The following is a 5,977-nucleotide window of genomic DNA, read 5'->3' on the forward strand; positions in this document are numbered from 1 at the left end:
CTTTTTCTGCATGTTCCAAATTATGTGTGTAAATGGAGGACCAGAAAGGAACCTTAGATGTATGTTCTCCTTAAATGCAGAATAGAGTGACGGGTAATTCTCTTCAATCTAAGTATGATGTTTATCTTTACACACTTGAGCTGTTGGAGCCAGGTGTGCGAGCTTACACTTACTCTTGTATATTGCGTCCCTTAAACTTGACCTTTTCCTCCAGTGGACTAGCCTCTTTTTGGATCCTATTCAACTTAGCTTTTTGTCTGCTGTCCATTTTGATATGCAGGTTCTCTCTGCCTGCACTTCAGCTACTGGAGAAAAAGTGTAAAACGTAATAGCACTGAGGACAGATCCCACTGCTAGTTTTTCCCAGTTCTCCTACCATCTGTATAACAGCTGTTCTCCCAGATTGTTTTTCTTGAATTCTAAATGTCTGTAAGGAGAAATAAGAAAAATAAGCTCTTTGTGTAACCAAGGGGGGAGAAAAGGAACAAATATTTGTTGAGTGCCTGCAGTGTACTAGAAGCCCACTGAGCTGGATATTTTATGTTAATTATATGTTATATCATTTAATCTTCATTACAACACAAAGAGAAAGGTGTTATTAAGGCCACTTTACAGATAAGGAAACAGAGGCTACAGGAAATGCAATAATTAGTCAAAGATCACTTGGTGAGTAAATGAGGGAGCTAGGATTCAAACCTAGGTCATCAGGTGCCATGTTGGTCCTCCTTATATCTTTTTAGCTCCTTTAGTTTCTTGTATTTAAACTTTATTGTCCCTCAAAGTCTTCTGAGGGTGTTATCTGCTGCTCTGACTCAGCAGGGCAGAGCAGAGGCCTAAGGATCAGGTAGCTCATGTGAACACACTCCAGGAAGTCATCCCAAGTGGCCACATCCGGTCTCCACAGAGCTGCCACTGTTCCCAGCGCAGGACTCTGCAGATCGGGATCTGGAAATGCTTGCAATCCTCCTTACTGTTCTGTATTTCTCCCCCAACTGAGGGGTGAGCATCACGTGTCTCATGATATTCTGTGGGGCGGAGTTGACTCCCGCTTCTCTTGTTTGAAGCAGTTTTACCTCCTTCTCCTCCTGTTTCTTCTCTTCTCCTCATTATCCTCTTCCCCTCCCAACTATTCCTGTTCTTCCCTCTTGTCCTTCTTCACTTTCTTTCGCTTTCCTTGGCTTTGATGCTTTTGAGTGGTGCCATTACTATTTTGTGTAGCATGGGAAGCTGCTTTGTTTATCCAACAAATGACAGTGAATAAGGGCCAAACCTTCCCTGATCAATTTTTCACTCCTGTGGGGAGAGAGATAAGAAAGCTGATGATTGTGATACTGTGAAGTAAGCATTATAATAGGAATAAGAGAGGCACTACACCAGCACACACAATGGCTCTCCAAATCAGTGTTTGGGGTGGAGGAAGTTAAGAAAGACTTCCCAGAGAAGCTGGCGCTTAAACTGGACCTGAATGTGCAGATGTGTCCTCTGTGCCTGGAGAGTATCCTACTCGTTATACCTCTAATGATGTGGCTTTTCCTCTGTCCCTTCTCTATCACACTCTTGCCCCAGCTTTGATCCCTTCTACCTTATCAGGCTCTTGCCATCTAATCCAGCTAGGACTTCTACACCCTCTCTGATGAGTCAGTTTAAGGAAGCATCCCTCTGTGCGTTTTACCTTCTCCTTCAGCACAACACAGAGTTTGCATGATTGCAAATAGTTACTCCTGACTTTTCCTACCCACACTCACTGCCTATTTTGTTTCAGCTGGTCAAAATCTCTTAGAATTAGTGTTTCTTTTAAGTATTTAACCATATTTTCTATAATAGTTCATGCCAGCCTCAGATGTGGCTGGCAAGGTCTCTGTGTGTCATTCAAGACAATAGCTGATCATGTTGCAAGACATCGGAGCCTTCTTCTCCAAGTCATATGCATCCATCATTCAGCACAAATTCACTCATATGGACTATTGCTGCAAGCATATGAGCTCTTATCATCCTCTAGTTATCGTGAAAGTCATTATGAAATAGCATAGGATCTTTGAGCTGAAAAATGTTTAGAGGTCTTTGAAGTCAATTACCATCCAGCCTTCTAATCATCCAGCTTCCTCTAATGATAGAGACTTTGGCATATCATGAGCCCTCTATTCTAGTGTTAGGCATCTCTAACAGAAAGGTTTTCCTTATATGGACCCAAAATTTGTCTCTCAGTGTGGTACTAATTTTAGCTTCTGAAACTACGTGGAAACATTCATTTGGTCAGTCTGTCAAGCCTTTCAACAAATATAGTCTTAGCATTTACTATGTGCCCAGACAGTGTTTTAAGCTCTGGGATTAAAGCAGTAAATTAAAAAGACAAAAATCTCTGCCCTTATGTTTATTTTCTAGTTACAGAGATAGATGATAAATGAGAAAAGTATATAGTTAAATCATATTAAGTGCCAAGAAAAGAAAAAATAATAAAGCAGACAGAAAGGGAAGAGTTATGGCATTTGAAACTGATCTAATCCTCTTTATTTGACAGCATTTCAAATACTTTATGATAGCTATCAAGACCCAGTTCCATTAACTAGGCCATGGCCTCTCCTGGGTATATTCTACCTGATGTAAATTGAGGTAGACTATATCCCTGATCTACTGTCTGGTAGAGTATTAAATTACATAACTTGTTTTGGGTGAGCTTACCATAGCTCTGGGGGTTGTCACTTTGTCTTGCATCGTTCAGTAAAGCCCTGTCAGTAACTAGATTTCTGATGCGCTCAATTTCAAATTCAACATAGTTTTCAGAATTCATTTTGTCCATTCTCCACTCTTCTAGCACTTCTTCCGTTCTCCCGGATGTCTCCATAATTTACAGAAACCAGTTCAACAATTAAATCTGTACTTTCTCTTAGCTTCCAGGCACCTATTCCAACTCCAGTAGAAGACCTGGCTCATTTTGGATATTTATGTGCTTTTAATGGCCTTTAACTTCCAGTTAACCACTTTTCTCCTCTTTTTCTTCCCTAAAAACACTTCTCCTTGAAAGAGATAAGCAAGATAAGTGTTAACAGCTTCATTGCCCCCCTTTTTTTTTTAAAGATTTTTATTGGGGTTCGTTGCCCCTTTTAATGTTGTCCTATTACTCTATCATCTCCAGCTGAGAGGCCCGTACCTTCCTCAAGCATCTTGTTCTAAATACAGCTTTCAAGTCTCATTTGAGGACACAAACTATCTGGAAGGTATTTTGGCACTTCAAGTCTAGTATATCCTTTGATAAAGCAATAGCACTTCAAATGTTGATCTTAATGAGATAATCGCACATGTGACAAGCTTTCACTTTCAGGGTGTTCATTGCAGCATTACTCATCAAAAATTAGAAACATCTTAAAAGCTCAAGACTAGAAGCTTTCTTAAATAAAATATGCTAATATTTTATAGTAATAATCAGTAATTAAAATGCACATTGATGCTTGATGACAAAAGGTAAGATATACAATGTGTTACTGAATGAAAAAGAACTTGAAAAGCAATTGAGAGTTAAGTTACATTATTTGTAAAAGCATACATAAGAGAAGACTTGCAGGAGAGATATCCAAATGTTAACTGTGATTGTTGATGCGTGATGGGATTGTGAGTAGATTTTGTTTTCAATTTTGCTTCTATGCATGCTCAAAAAAATTTTTTACAATGAATTGTATTGCTTTAAAATGAATAAAATTGTTTTTAATTTTTTTCTTGACCCTAGATTTTGCTTGAGCTTTAGCTTTTTCAGACTGTTCTTAAGAAGTCTATTATGTACCATTTTCCTTTCATATTATCTAGCTGACCTCGAAAAATCAGAACATAGTAAAGAGCTTCTTAACTAGCCCCAGTGGTTTCTTTAGCTATCTTCTTTATTTCTCACATAACTTTGCTGTCTGAATTTCTTTAAGAATGTTACATCTTGCTAGACCATCTTACATTTTATAGATCTTAAGGTCATGGGATCTATGTATCTTTCTTGACCACTTTTTTTTTAAACAAACTTTAATTTTTAGAACAATTTTCACAGGAAAAATTCAGAGAAAATTAGAGAGTTCCCATATATCCCCTATTCCCTCTCCCAATCTCCCCCTCTATCAGCATCCCATACCAGAGTGGTGCATTTGTTCAAATCAATGAACCTACACTGACACATCATTATCACCCAAACTCCATAGTTTACATTACAGTTCCCTCTTGGTGTTGTATATTCTATGTGCTTTGACAAATGTATAATGACATGTGTCTATCATTATAGCATCATAAAAATGGTGTCACTGCTCTAAAAACCCTCTGTGCTCTGCCTATTCATCCCTTTCTCCCCCATAATCCCTGGTAATCACCAATCCTTTTACAGTCTCCATAGTTTTGGCTTTTCCAGAATGTCATAGAGTTGAATCATACAGTATGTAGGCTTTTCAGATTGGCTTCTTTCAGTTAGCAATATGAAATTTAGGTTTCTCTATATTTTCATGGTTAGTTAGCTTATTCTTTCTAATGCTAAATAATACTCTATTGTATGGATGGACCACATTTTATCTACTCACTTACTGAAGGATATCTTGGTGCTTCCGAGTTTTGGCAATTATGAATAAAGCTGCTGTAAACAACTGTGTGCAGGTTTTTGTATGAACATAAATTTTCAGCTCTTTTGGATAAATACCAAGGAGCACAATTGCTGGATCATACAATGAGACTATGTTTAGTTTTGTAAGAAACAGACAAATTATCTTCAAAAGTGGCTGTACCATTTTGCATTCTCACTAGCAATTACTTCCTATTGCTCCATGTCCTCACCAGCATTTGTGTTATCAGTGTTTTGGATTTTGACCATTCTAATAGGTGTGTAGTGGTGTCTCCATGTTGTTTTATTTGCAATTCTCTAATGACATATGATGCTGAGCATCTTTTCATATGCTTATTTGTCATCTGTATAAATTTGCTGGTGAGGTATCTGTTCAGAGCTTTTTATTTTCTTTGTTGAGTTTTAAGCATTTTTTGTATATTTTGGATAACAATTCTTTATCAGGTATGTCTTTGCAAATATTTTCTTTTAGTCTATGGCTTGTCTTTTCATTCTCTTGATAGTGTCTTTTGCAGAGCAGAAGTTTTTAAAAAATTTTAATGAAGCCCAGCTTATCAATGATTTCTTTCATGGTTTGTAACTTTGGTGTTGTACTAAAATGTCATTGCTATGTCCAAGGTTATCTGGATATTTTCCTTTGAAATCTAGGGGTTTCTAAAGTTATGCATTTTACATTTAGGTTTATGGTTCATGTTGGATTAATTTTTGTACAGGGCATAAGGTCTGTCTACAGAGTCATTATTTTTTTGCTATGTGGCTATTCAACTTTTCAAGCACCAGTTGTGGAAAAGACTGTTTTCTTCATTGTACTGCCTTTGCTCCTTTGTCAAAGATAAGTTGACTATATTTATGTGGGTCTATTTCCTCTTTGTGGAAATAGCTTTCACTTTTTTTAAAATTAAAGTTTATTGGGGTAACAATGGTTAGTAAAGTTGCACAGGTTTCAAGTAAACGGGATCAAATATATGGTGATGGAAGGAGAACTGACTCTGGGTGGTGAACACACAATGTGATAGATAGATGATGTATTACAGCTTTCATTTTTTTAAACTTTCACTTTCTTTGAAGCTAAATTTTCAAAACTAAGGTCATAAATGTATTCTATTCTCTACTTTTAGCTAATTTAATTAGATGACAAATAGGAGAAGTTTTCTATTGCCACTATATTCCACTCTGTGCTGATTTAGCAATCTTTGATAGGAATACATTTTTATGTCCTCCATCGGGTGGGTGAGAATTCTAGAATTTATTCACTTAGCATTATTCCTATATTTTTCTTTTTCTCTAGTTCCCCATTCTCAAATTTATGCATTTCTTCTATCTATACAAACATGTATAATCTTCTGTCCTTATGTCAGCATCAACATCTTTCAGAGACTCAAAGAGAACCAAGCT

The sequence above is a fragment of the Hipposideros armiger genome, unplaced genomic scaffold (assembly GCF_001890085.2).
Source record: "Hipposideros armiger isolate ML-2016 unplaced genomic scaffold, ASM189008v1 scaffold_1298, whole genome shotgun sequence".
Classification (NCBI taxonomy): Eukaryota; Metazoa; Chordata; class Mammalia; order Chiroptera; family Hipposideridae; genus Hipposideros; species Hipposideros armiger.